The sequence below is a fragment of the Apteryx mantelli genome, chromosome 1 (genome assembly GCF_036417845.1).
Source record: "Apteryx mantelli isolate bAptMan1 chromosome 1, bAptMan1.hap1, whole genome shotgun sequence".
Taxonomy (NCBI): domain Eukaryota; kingdom Metazoa; phylum Chordata; class Aves; order Apterygiformes; family Apterygidae; genus Apteryx; species Apteryx mantelli.
Window position 1 is genome coordinate 98591696 of NC_089978.1, and position 14124 is coordinate 98605819.

Sequence of the window (14124 nt, forward strand, 5' to 3'; positions counted from 1 at the left end):
ATTTGTTTACCCAGGGGAGGAAGAGTTAATCACAGACACACTACCCCACAATGTACAACAGCATGTGCAGGAAGCTAAGTTCAGACATCCTTCATATTGTCATAGTCCCTACCAGCACAGAATTTCTCTCTTCAATGTAATGCTCCTTCAGCCTCACCTCCTTGTGATTCATGTTTGCAAAGGAAGGGAGTGCACACACGTTAACAGCCCCTGACACAACCTTAAGGAGTTTGCTCACCACTCCCCCTCTTGTGGCATTTCTTCATTGGAAGAAACCACAGATGTACCTGGGCCATGACCAAAGTCTTATTTAAAACAGTCATTTATGATGTGCCATTCAGGAGGATGACTGGGAATGCTACTGTGTTCCCAGAGAGTACAGGCATGGAAAAGCCACTGGAAAAAAGCCAGCAGATGGCAGCAGGCAGCTAGGGGGAAAAGCAGGGCCTCTTGCAGGTACCTGGGGCAGGAGGCGGTCAATGCAGAGCAGCCCCTGGTGGCTGGGGCTTCCCAGGCTGGGCCAGAAGCCATGGCACACTCCACCTAGATGTAACACCTGTAGGAGCATTCATTAGTCATCTCATTACCCTCAGAGGCATTAACCGTGGTTCTCCCAAAGCACCAATCTGCTAGAACAACACCGTCTGCAGGGCCACGTGTTCACAGCATTGCCTCGGAAAAGGCAGCGGGAATTCACCAACAAGAGCAAGGCTGTGGACAAAAGTTATGGCAGGTCCTATGTCTACATGGAGGCTGTTGGTCAGGGTTGCCTTCTGGAGAGCCAGCTCCAGCTGACAGGGCAGCTTGGCACTTAACCAGGTATGTGAAACTCTCATGCGGACCTGTGAAGCTGCTCACCTGTGAGAGCAGCCACAAAGGGCAGAGCGCAGCAGCTTCTCATGCAGCAACAGCAGAGCTGAAGCAGTTTCTGCAGCAGTGGCAAAACAGTGCTCTGAAGAGCAGCATGTCATCCCAGGAGGAGAATAGCCACAAAGTTCGAATGTGGCTTCACTCCCATTTATGAGCTGCACACAATGAGCAAATTTCCTTTGAGAATCCCTGTCATCCCTACTCAGGGGCCCTAAACCCTGGCCCTAAGGCTGTCCAAGCATCCACTCTTATTTCTCAACTTTGCTTAGAAAAATAAGGCCAAATACCTAGTTTTACACTAGGATTTCTTAGGATGATCATTTAAGTTCATCTTTATTCTTTAGAATATATTGTGTATGTAGTTTCATAGGTTTTGTTCTTTTCCAAATGTGCTATCTGCAAATGGATTAACTCTACTTTGAGCCTCAAGTGCTTCAGAGTGCAGGAACTTTGGGAAAATAATTTTCTGGAGTGCTCCAAGAAAACTGAAAATCACATTAAGTGACTTTGAATTATTGTAATGTATTAAATGACTTAAATGCTTAAAGCTGGAATTTTTCAAGGTTCTTCTAACTGTTCAGAGTGAAATATATACGTAATACACCTTAATGCTTTCACTAGTTTAGTCTCAAGTCGAGTACTCTAAATGATTACAATCCAATGTTAAACTACTTTGTTCATAACAGGTGAAATTCTGCATAAATCCTGACTCATCAATCAGAGCAGCAAGTAGGAAATGGAAGGAAGATAAACAGCACTATTCAAAATAAGCAGTCTAGTGGAGTGATTCAGAGCACTTAAAATCAGTTCCTGTTCTGAATCACCCTCCAGAGAAGTCTCTCTTTCTCCAGTAACTAGAGAGGGAGTTTAGGAGGCCAGTCTCCCTTGGCTGAAGTAAGCCACTGTGAATTGCCCCTTTCACTGAGACCATAAATTCCCTCACAGATCCATAACATTCTGCTTATGGCTCCTCTAGCTACACAACCTCACCGTGGGATTAAGGGAAACAGAGGGCTTTTTGGCCAGTCTTCCACATTTAGGGTGAACTCTCATTTTCCTGAAGGTAGTAATCATCCTTGAAAAATATAGAACACAATCAGCAGGAAAAAATTTGCAAACAAAGGAAAAAGAGAAAAGAGCTGAATAAACAATAAAAATATCAGTGCCAAAGGACACTGGGCTTTGACTGTTGTCTGTGGAAGCATGACCCACAAGATCTCTCCCTCATTCTTACTGCAGTAAGTGAGGAAGAAAAACCTGTCTGCAAATATTTATTCAGATTTGAAATGCATTTGTTTGACCATATTTACATTCACTATGTATCTGCTTTCTCTGATCATTCAAGCACCTACATTCTACTGAGCTGTACCTTTAACAGTAAAATTCACAGTTTGCACTGCTTGGTGAGCTACATAAGCCATTCAATCAGAGAATAGAAGTGATTTGACCGCAAATTTGCAACTGTAAATATTTATATCTAAGCATTTGTAAATGATGTGCAGTACAAGAATAATTGCCAAATCAATTCAAAAGGCAAAACTGAATAAATTAATAGCTATGAATTATTCATACATTTTACCTTCTCATATAGCAGGTTCGTTATTTCTCTGTGTAACCAGTAAGCAGCTAATATGTCTGAGTACATTTAAAATATTGATTAGTTTTCTGGATACACTATTCAGAGCATTTAATCAGCAGAAGATTTCAATAAATATTAAACTTGCATTTGGGGAAAACATAAGAAATCCTGGTTTTAGGGATAATGCATACTTATTCCAGAGTATAAGAAAAAATACTTGTAATTTGTCCAAAATATCAAGAGAATTCTCCATGGCTATTGAGCTCAGACAAGTGTAATGGCAAAGCACTCAAGAATTAATTGGCTAGGAGTACAGACTGGAAGGGTTGAATTGCAGAGAGGAGGTTTGATTGATCTGGGGAGGATCAATCCCTACCACAGACCCTAAGAATATTCCAACCAGTTGCACTTTGCAGAGAAGTAGTAATTTGCCCCAAAGACTCTCAGAAAAATCTCACATTTCTCTTGTAGGGTAAAAAAACACAAGACACATTTCTTATACCTTGAAAAGCCAAGGTGTGTGAGGGGAAACTCTGGGAATGGCTCAGAGACAGGAGATGACAGCAGCTCCTGGGGGATTTGGCTGGTCCAGTGTGAGATGGGGCTCACAGACAGCCCAGGAGCATCAGCCTCAGCTGCTCCTCTTGGCTTGCTTCCCCCCCACAGCTGGGCATGGGTTTCACTCCGTAGCCTCCACTCAGCACAGCCCTGCCACCAGTCATGTGCTGTAGCCCTGGCATAACAGCTGTGCTGGCACTGCCCATGGTCTCAACAAGTTTCAAAGAGCTAGCTGCCCCTGCCTTTGACTGTCCGTGGGGAATATGCACTAGGTCGTGCTTCTGACCTCAGGCAACTGTTTGGAGCAGAAATGCTGTAATTCTATTTAATTTGTGCACTGCTGGTAGGAGGGAAAAAAAGAACAATAATCCCTCTGGGAGACATCTTCCTGGTTACTAAGGTAAAAGTACCGGGAAGAAGATTTGGAATGAACGGGGGATTTGTCAGCTAAAGTCACTTAGACGTGTTTTTAAAGTTTTATAGAGAACCAGGCTGCTGATAATGATTTTACACTAGATTCTCTTATCTCAATTATTTCACTTGTTTTCTCATGTCTTGTTAACTGTGCATGTGTTTGCATTAGAGAAAAGAGGAAAAAAGTAAAAAATCATTGGCAGGCTCATTTAGCTACACCTGCAGAAAAGGTCCAGTCTCAGATCTTAGGTTCAGAGGGACATACCACTCTACAGTTAACTTCTACAGCAACTTCAGAAAGCAGACTGTTGATGACAGCTTCTGGTTTATGAGACCAGATACTCCAACCTTAAAGATTACTTTATAGTTTGAGGAGGTGTGTACATCTGCTCTGCGTATAAACTTCAAGTATCTAGATATTTCCATATAAGACAGATTTATCACCATAAGCAAAGCAGTGAGCACAGAATGTGGCATAGTGGGTTTCCATGGACGGACAAAATGCAGTAGCTACTAGATTTTGAAAGCTAGCCTGCTTCTCAATACATCGCTTAATTATGATGATGCATTCAGATTAGCAAAGGAAAATTTTTCATTGTGCACAAATCTACATGGAGTTTGAAGACATGCAGAATTTCTGCAAGGAACAGAAATACAGTAGAATCAGAGACATTAAAGGCTGTGAGGGACTTCAAAGACATCATCTGGCCCAGCCCACCTTTAATGAGTCAGGACTGAACATAGGTTATACTTGAAAGAAATTTGTGAGGCTCCTTAAGGAGCAGGTTAGCACTGAAAGGGACCCCAAACTCTCCAATTAAACTAATTCCATTCTTTTGCCATATGAACAGTTCTGCCCCCACCAAAATCCACTTTCAGTTTGCTTTCACTGCAAACCTAACTGCTATCTTTCTGTCCTTCTTTCCTCAGTAGTCATGGAGAATCACTGATCACCATCCCCTAAAAACTAAAAAGTTTTTACAAATTGTATAAATTCTCCTGCCCCTCCTTCTCAGGTTTCTCTTTTCTGGACCAAAGAAAGTTGCTTCAGCTTCTCTCACAGGTCATGTTAGCTAACCCTCCCACCAGTCTTCCTGTTCTCCCCTACAGTTTGACTTTCTCAAAGTTGTATAACTCAGACTAGATATACAGCTCCATCACTAGCATCATTTGAGGCAAATGATACATCAGCACACCTTCTATGTGGCACGCCTGACAAGTAATTTGTGCATCTGTAGCTGTGATGGAGTTTTTTGTTTTTCAATAGATTGTGGTGCTAATGTGGAAAGGCTTAAACCAGACTCAGAGAAACTAAAACGAAAAACTAAATTACTGGCAAATCTGTGTAATACACAGTACACAGAGAAGAAGCTTTTTCTGTTTAAGTGTGTACCAGTTGAAGAGTGCTGTACAGATAAGGAAAGCCCTGGGAAACTAAGGGAGATATCTGTATTTGTTGTACTCTAAGAAAAGCCAAAAACAGAGTTTATGTATAAGATGAGCAGTTAGTGCAAGTCTGTTCTTAGCTGGTCCATACTACTGTTAATAAAGTGCAGATTTAGGTGAATTCAACATAAGAATTTGGATCAAGACATGTTCATAATCAATCTTGTATGTTAGCCAAGTCATTTGGATGGAAGCAGCCACAAAACATTACCTTAGCCTGGTTTGGTTTCCTTGAGTTCCTCCATAGATTATGGGAGTCCTACAAAAACTCCCTGAGTAGTCCTCTGCAAGAGAATATTCCTCTCTCCACTGAACAATTCACTCTCACAGAGCAAATTTAAAGAAACTAGGTTCTCCATGCTACAAATAAGCTTTATGAGCTGTTACATTGGGCCTATTTGGCCTGAATCAGATAGAATTTGGGGATGTCTTTGAGATGACTTTCATAAGCCAACCTACCTAGCTGAATGCTTCATCTTACTTTACTATATAAGTGTTAGCTATAATGAATGAGTTTGATTTGTAAAAATAAATGGAGCAACTGTGCAAAGAATAATTGGCCATCAGACCTGAAAGAGGCATTTGTCACAGAATTACTGCTAAAGGCCTCCCAAGTCTACTGAATTATTCAAATCTCAGCATCATCTTGGAGGGATATTTCCATTTTTTGCAACAATACCATGTTGCTGACTAATACATATTGTTGTTCCATTCTCATACCTGAATCTTTCTCTGCTGTATGGCTGCTTAGCAGACACTCCCCATTTGGCAGTTTGTTTCCCCCTCCTAAATGTAACAGTTGGTACATTGAAAATCCTTTTGTTTATCTCTATTCAGCTCTCTGTCTGATCAAGTTCATTTGAACTCTGATCATGTCCTTCAAAAGATCCTGCGACACCACCAACTGAAGTGTCAAATTTTATAAGAATCTATTCCATCAGTCAAATTGTTTGTAAAAATGAGAGACGTCTTTGCATCTCATTTTACATGAGAAGTAGCATAAGATGTATTAGATGCCTTCTAGCTTGATGGCACTGACTATCTTCTCTTCTTTGAGATGAATTTCTAGCCATTTGTGAAACTGGCTGACAGCATTTATCTTTAGACATTCCCATGAGCAAAATAAAAAAATGTGGTCATATGGCATGCAGAGAAGTTATATTTTTCATACAGTCTGGAGACCATTCAGGGCAGGAATGTAAGGAATCTCTGACTGACTCTGATTTGCCAATGCATTTGAGTTTGCAGATCCCCAATTTAAAAAATGGACCATGTTCTGTGATCATTGACTTAAGGGGGAGTTCATTCATGGTAAGTGTGCAACTGCCAGGGCTGAACATTTTGCACTTTCACTTGAAGAGGAAACAGAGAGAACATTCAGCTGTATACTTGAACCCTGAAAAGTGCTGCATAATCATGGAAACAAACAAGACTTCCAAGTGACTGTAAGTCATTATTATGTATATTAATGACAAAACACACAGGTAGCATCAGCACAGACTCTTCACTGGGCTCTTCCTATCAAGAACCATTCTGTCTATGTGTCCTCATCAAGAGGAATGATCAAGGTGCAGGCTCTTCTCTCTGCATCTCAAGTCTATACAGCAAAAGGGGAGGCTGAAGCTCCAGATAAGCATTTGAAAAGCACAAATGTCCATTAAAGCTTTTTTAAGCTTCACCTTTGTTCAAGGGCATAGCACAGCAGATCTCTGGAGCACTTCCTTATTTTGTTCAGGCTGAGCTCAGCAATACAGAGTGGAAACTTGCAGTTCCTGATGAATACTAGGAAGATTTTCAAGTTCCCAGAGATGTGCATTAATTTGGTTCAGTCCAAGTTTTGGGAAGAGTTTTATACAACAGCTATCACCAGGAGCTAGAGCAGTAGCTGTCATGCACCCATTTTCCCACTGGCATTCCCAGCAGTCTTCAAACACACTAGACCTACCCAGGCTTTGTTGGTTCATTTGAGGTAATGCCCCATAGCACCCTTTCTTGGGCTGGCCAAGCAAAGTTCTCCTATCCTAGAGCTACCAAAATTGAGAATATTTCCTAAGTTCGGTGTTTCACACTTGCTCTCCATGGTATTGCTTCTGCACACCCTGCTGTATCTCCTGCACTACCATCACCAGCACTCCTCACTCTTCTTCTCTCCAACATAGTCATGGAGATCCCTACCTATATAACCTGCCTTCTCCTTATAGTCCCATCTTTTTGCCTTATTTTTTTTTCCAAATTTTCCAGGCTGCAGACCCACAGAAAAGGTACAAAGATAAACAAATCCTAAATATCTTACCAAGAGAAGATTACTGTAAGAAGACATGTATCTACTGAAGCAAGTGTTCCTCTGATTTATTTCCTCATTCCTTCATTCCTATTCTCACTCCTTCTACTGAAGCTATATGACGTCAGCAATCTCTGCAAAGAAAGGACTTGAACATTACATTCCCAATAAAGCACCTAACAAGCTTTGGTGCAATAACACAATATTTTGTTTGAACAGAATATCCTTTCTCTATAGACACAAGATGAGAACCCAGACCACAATGAAAGGGTTTGATGCTGTAGATGGTTATTTAATAACTGGTGCATGCACACTGAGCCAGAGCTGAGAATATTTGCCTAACCATTAATTTTTGGAATTACTGAAAAGTAGTTTCAAAATCACTAAGAATCACAAAGAATCACAACACTGTCTTGAAAAGGAATCAAAACAAGAGTCTTACTATCACCATGGACACAACTGATGTGGACTCAGGGTTTAAGTAAAAATCCAGAACTTTATAGTGTTGGACAGACTATCTCTTTTAATACTAACAATATTTAGAATGTACCCTATTTATAAAGAAAATTGTAATCAAAGTACAAGACAAATCTTGGTCTGTTTTTCTGTTGGAGTACAAGAGTCATGGAAGTATTGATCGTTTGTTACTTCATTTTTATGCCTATGCATCACCAGTGACATCAACACAATGTAACACAACAGTGAAGTAAGCTGATAGTGACATTTTGAATGCAAGATATCCACGTGAGCTTTTATAAATGCTGAGAGTAATTATTATTCTGCATCAGGGCCAAGTGTCAATCAAATCACCCCTCTGATTTAGCACAAACACTGTTCATATGACCCAGATTATAAAAGTATTTGGACACTTTACTCCCAGAGATTTCAGTGAGTTTTAGGTATTTGAGTGCCTTTAATAATATGGATCCCTGAGTTCAGTTTACCAACAGTCATGGATCAGAAACTGCCCTAGTGGAATGTCGATGGGTTTTTGGTCTTTTTCCAGCCTCAGCACCTCTCACATCTCTATTTACCATTTTTCCTTCACCGCAGACATCAAAGTCTTGAGGAAGATCTCAGCTGAAAAAGCTGATGAAGCTACAGGCACAGTACACTAACTGCATAGCAGGCACAGCTGAAAGGAGACAGGAATGATTTTCTCTAGTGCCATCTTGCAAATTTTCTTTAACACAGTATAAAAAGACCTGCTATACCAGATTGAACTAAAGATGCAGCCAGCCTGGTAAGCTGGCTCAGACAGTGACAATGTGCCTAGGGAAGGTATAACAACAAGGCAAAGATACTTGGTTATTTCTTTGACATGCTCTCCCAGCTTCCTGCAATTTCTTGAGCCAAAAGCAGTATTTATTTAATAGTCCTTGACAAGTTCTTCTTCCATGGTGCATCTAATTGCTTTCTGAATGTTGATTTAAGCATCCATTGTGCCCTGTGACAGAGAGGGTCACACTTAATTATCATGTGGAATGCCAACTCTTTCCAAAAAGTATGAGCTTAACTGTTGCTTCTTGAGTCCTACTTTATTTTTCAGAACTGAGTTGTAAATAGTAACCCTTTAAAATTATACACTGCAAACACACGTGCTTCTATTTAAGCACCTGAATTTAAGGGTTAAATCCATCTACCCAGTGTGTTCAGACAATTGCAAGCAATTCTAGCCCAGAAGCCCTGTAGCTATATTTGCTCAGTATTGTGTCACAGATTAAGTCCTTCTTCTCTTGCTTCCTTTGCTCCCCATAAAATGAAACCCAAGAAAACCTTCTGGATAACAAAAATTGATACATTGCCATGAAGCGTTTCCATTTTAATGAATCAGTACTTTTGGCAAAAACCAAACCCAAATCTATTTAATGAGGAATTTCAAAGTAGCTCTAATGAATGACTTAACTAGAGTCCCCAGGCCTTGCTCATAGTTCAGTATATGCACTAATCTCTGCCTGATGGCATTTGGCTTAGTTTCGTATCACTGAAAAATAAACAGAAGGTTTGCCAATGGCTTCAGTGAGAACAGATTCAGCTATAAAGAAATCAAGACATTTTCTTCTGGAAACCAGTAGCTTTGTGTTAAAAGAGAGAGCACATCTAGAGGAAGAGAAAGCAGCATGACTTGTGGAAACATTTTGTTATCAAAACATCCAGCCTTTTGAAATGGAGGAGGTGTAATTAAAATGCAGAGATTGAAAAAAAAAATCTCTGAGTGCACAAATTACCAACTTTGGAAGCAGCCACTACAGGGTAGGAGACGGAGGCAGAGAATGGAAGAGGACACTGAGCAGTACAGGTCATCTTATAGGTGGCTAAGACAGGGTCATACTGCAGTCTCTGCCTGGTGTCCCACTGGTGTCCAGCACCAACTTGGTTCGCACACACTGGCTGACATTCATTCATCTGCATCATCTAGGGAGAGCCTGATGAGGAAATGAGAAAATAATTATGTTTTCTGAAGTCCTTTGTGTCAGTTTTCAATGAAATACAGAAGCAAGGAACATAGAGTTGCTGAGTTCCTGATGTATCAAATCCAAGTCTGATGGTTCACCAGTTTGCAACTTTTTTCTAGCTTTATCTTACACTAAAAATACATTATGCCATTTCCTGAATTGTTTTACTAATCTTTCTTGGGCACTAAAAAGTGACTTTTCTTTACCCTGACATGCACAGAGCTCAGTTCCTCTTTAATTTTCCATAGGACATGATCTCCTGCAGTTCTACAGAAGTCTTTGCTTTGCTGGGGGTTCTTGTTTCCTGTTACTTCATAGCTCTACAGGGAAACAACTGATGGCTTCCAAGAAAAAGAAAGGAAGTTAAAACAGCAAGGGAACAGCAGAAGCATCTCTATTATTTTTCTACACTAGGTTGTCTCTAGATCGCTGTGCAATTCCCTCATATTTAAGGAAACCTAAGGGGAAATCAAGCAGTTCACACACAGTCCATAATCCTGTATTAGAGTATATCTAAATCATAACATATTTGAAGCCCATTATAGCTAGAATATGATCACACACATGCATGGCTATCCATATCAGTTGTGCAGCAACACAGCTCCTTCACTGCTCTGCCTGGTGGGGACCACGTGCTCACAGACACATCTGGAGGTGGAGGACAGAAAGGGTGATGCATGAAAACAGAGGGCCTCAGAAATGAAAAACAAATCAATGTGACGTTTTAAATCCCTGCCACTGACCAGCGCAGGCTAGAGGGACTGTAACACACCATTCAGCTGGTTTCTGTCCTGGCACCAGCACCACAGAGCTGCAAACAGGGCCAGGTTGCCTCACCAGAGAGCAGTCAAGATCTATGCAGAGGCTAACATGGAGCAGCCTCTCCCTGCTCCCAGGTTCATCTGCACTGCTTTCCATCTCGACCTGTTGGGAGGCTGTAAGAAAAGTTGAGGTCCATCAAGTCCTCTGGATTCAGTTTATGAGCTCTATGTAAAACAGCTAGGAGGAGCTGTCTCTCACTCATTTCCTTCATCTCCTCAGTCCTCTCTCCCATTCCTGAAGAAGGGTGCCTTCACCACCACCTACCAAGTTCCCCTTATTCAGTTACAAAAGGGTCTGGGCTCGCCCTTGGGCCCTCTTTCCTCCCCCTAGGGACAGTATACCATCGGACTGCCCCAGATCAGTCTCTGGGGACATAAACATGTCCAGAAGATCTGGCAGAGGCAGCCTCCTCCCAGGACCACTACCAGCCCACTTGCTCTCCATTGGTCTCCCCAACAGCTTGAACTCACTTGGCTTCCTCCCTCCAGTGTCCAAAACTCAGCAGGTGAAGCAACTGGGGCTAAATGAACACTCAAGTAGCTTTATTTTTTCATCTTTGTTAGCCAGTTTGGGAGCTATACAGGGAAAGAAATCATTCATATTTGACAAAAGAACAGTAGCTGTATTATATGTTATTTCCCAAGCCAATTACTGGCTGCAAACAGCTGTATTAAGTGAGACAGGTGACAGGGAAAGGGCTGGGCAGCTTCTCCCCCTTGTCTGAGCTATACATCTAGACAATTAGCCAGTGTGTCACATATCTTTAATCTGCGCACAAAGGTATTTTACCTAACAACTTTCTAAGGAAGGTAAACAGACCAATTACATTAGAGCACCATAAGCAATCTTCCCATTAATGTGACTTTTCACATTTTTTCAGGCATTCATCAAATATTTATAAAACTTATTCCAATGATAAAAAAAAAAACATCCAAAATGCAAGCACGCATGCTGTTTCTGAAAACTGCTTTGCCACTTTCGCACAGCTCTATGAAAATGGTGTGTATGGAGAATGTACACGAGCACCCAGTAAGGAGCTGCGACCTCACTCTTACACTGAGCACACTGCCTAGACACACTGCAGCCTGCAGAGCTTACGGGCAAATCACAAAAGCATCTGACCCAAACATTTTTAACTTGATTCTTTATTGCTGCAGTTCATCTTCTCCTTTTAGCTCCATTATGCTAACTTTTTATGGCAGGACTTTGTCATACTTTATCTTTTTACTGTCCACAGGCAAAGACAGCAGTGGATGAACATTTGATTTCCTTTTTAGCCAATGGGCAGCTGCTTCTTTGGAAGTTTAAATGATAAAGTTGTAGTAAAAGTCTAATTGTATACTACGACGAGAGTCATATACCAAAGCTAGGTTCTGAGGTTTTCAACTTGAAACACTTGCAAGATTTTATACCTTTCTGATCATAAAAGGTACCTCAAAAGCCTGAATCTTATCAAGTTATTCACTTTCTCGACTTCCTACTGCATTGTGTGATTTCTGTATAAATAAAAACATAAAACCTTGGTGAAAGACCATAGATCTTGTCCTGTATAACCACATGGAGCTTATGGAGTCAAATTCTGGAAATCATGAGAAATAAGGACATTTTTTAAAGTGGAGCTCTTGAGGGTTTTTTGTCTGAACATACGCACAGGCATATAAACCTGAAGATTTTTTGGTGCATTTTGAATATCATTTCAAAAAGGAAAAAAAAAAGCAAGCAACTAAGTCCTCATCCTTTGCCTTTAATGAAAGCAGTATCTGTTCCCAGCTGTTTTCTTTAGTTGTTTTTAAAAAATGGAAATCCTTCCTACTAATGGGAGCAACTGAAAATGAACTGTTTGGGCTCAAATGTTTTCTAAGCATGCCAAGAATAAACCATAAAGTGAAAAAATGAACTAATTAGTTTACTTGTCTTCTAAATATAAACTAACAAGCAAAAGCCCTTAAAGAACACCATTCAGAAATACTGATATCAAAGGAGGAGACTGCTGATAATCTTGGATTCTTTTTCAATGATTTATTCCATATTTTATTGCACAATTTATAAAAAGGATTGCAACAATTTGAGTCCTTATATTTCTGCAAGAGATTAAAAGATTTTCTTATCAGACAACCAGGAACTGTGATGATTCACACCTTCATTATTTCTTGAAACACTCCAGCTTCCTCCACAAGTATAGCAAAGGTTTTGCATGACTACATCCCTTAAACTAAACAGTGTTCATGTCATTTTCCCACGGCGCTCAGAACAAACTAGGGGTGAAAGAGTAACCCTTTCGAGTCAGTTAAACAACCTTCATTATTTCAAAATAAATGAAGAGGAGCCTGGTTATTTACAACTATGTGCTCATGTTTTATGCATGCCTTACCTAAGAGACATTTGATAGCCCTCTGTAACACTTTGTTAGCTGTAATCTTCAATAATCATTTAGTAAGAAGGTCACATTGGCCTGTTTGCACTGAAAAGATAGAGATTTGAAGACACACTGTAACAGAACAAATGGAGAGACACTGGAAAATTATTTTCACCAAAAGAATTTCCACACAAGCATAAAACTTGGGTCAGCAAGAGTCATTTCAGTTAAAAGTACATGCCAGTGCATCTCACTGCCAGGCTAAATTAAGGATACGCCCATCCTTGCTGTGCTGGATAGGAAAACAGAATGAGAATGAGCCACCTCCAAAGAATTTCTTAAAAGCAGCAGAATGGAGCCTCTGCAAGGGAGACTTGCAGATACTTTTGCTAGATGTCCCAACCAAACACTAGCACAGCTCAGACTACCCCTGTTCAGGTCTCTAAAAAGGAGGGGTGGGTGATCCAGGTAGAAGACAAGCTCATGACATTGAATAAGAAGGTCCAAGGCATACTTTTCTTTGTTGCACATGTATGAAAGACCTGGCGGGGGGGGGGGGGGGGAGGGTGGTGCTTGAGAACCAGCTGAACAAAAATGTCTCGTTCTGCATACTTTCTCCACGTCATCCTCGTATGAGATTATGTTTTGGTTCTGTAACAGTTGGACATCTTCTCCACAGGCTTAGCTTTTATCAGAAACATTAGCACTTCCTGGGTAAAATGGAGGCAGGGTACTCCTTCATCCTTGTAAAGGACACTGAGATCCTGGGTTACAAGCCCTGACTTACGGACTGCATGTTTTAACTCTGCATTTCCCCCCATTATTAATGTCAAAATATCCCCCAGAAGAAGTTAAAAGAGGAGCACTTTTTCACTTTTAGAATGTCTTGTATGAAGAAATACTGAAAAGAAATGAGTTTGGACACTGCCAGTCACACAGGAGATCCCAAGTCTGATGCAAAGACTCAGAGATGGCACTCTCTCTTCTTTTGCTGATAGTCTTGAGGAGGCAGAAGGAAGACAAAAAAACCCTCCCTATCCCCTATAACACACACACTTCATTCAGGAGACTTCAGTTCTCTTTCTCTTTCAAATACAAAGTACACCTGTTGCACGCAAACCAGTGATGGTTCATACTTATCCAATTGTAATCTCACTCGTGTGGCTTATGGAGGCTTTGAACGCTTTCTCACTGGGATATCATAGCACAAAACCAAAAACACATCCCTGTGTCACCTTCTGTCTTGAGGATCCCTAAAAAAGCTCTTCAGTGACTTCACAATCTCCTTTTAAAGGTGCTATTTAACATAGAGTTTCATGGATCAAATATTTAATAGAATATT